The sequence below is a fragment of the Penaeus monodon genome, chromosome 21 (assembly GCF_015228065.2).
Source record: "Penaeus monodon isolate SGIC_2016 chromosome 21, NSTDA_Pmon_1, whole genome shotgun sequence".
Classification (NCBI taxonomy): domain Eukaryota; kingdom Metazoa; phylum Arthropoda; class Malacostraca; order Decapoda; family Penaeidae; genus Penaeus; species Penaeus monodon.
Window position 1 is genome coordinate 33,240,948 of NC_051406.1, and position 294 is coordinate 33,241,241.

The following is a 294-nucleotide window of genomic DNA, read 5'->3' on the forward strand; positions in this document are numbered from 1 at the left end:
GCACTTAATACTCACGCGCACACAAACTTAAAACAGAAACAGAGCCAACATTTACGAACAGCTGCTCCCTCCTAACTCCACTCCAAGATAGTAACTTCAGAGTAACTTCTCAATGGCTCTCCCGCACAAACGCTACCTTGCAAACTTTTTAAAAGAGTTTGAATATTGGCCCATGATATTAGCATAAAAAAGTGTTGGAATAACATTTCAAGTTCCAAATTGCTAGAGTGGGTTACTCGGCGCGTTTCGCTCTTGAGGAGAGGATGCTCCTGGTCAGGCTCTTCTATCTGGAAT

General features: G+C 42.9%; 1 protein-coding gene across 1 annotated transcript in view; it reads right to left on the bottom strand.

The window, feature by feature from the left end:
- The window catches only part of LOC119586658 (serine/threonine-protein kinase 32B-like), a gene marked incomplete at its 3' end in the record, with an annotated part of 121,163 nt that overhangs the window by 6,713 nt on the left and 114,156 nt on the right, over positions 1-294 (bottom strand). The window lies entirely within an intron of this gene.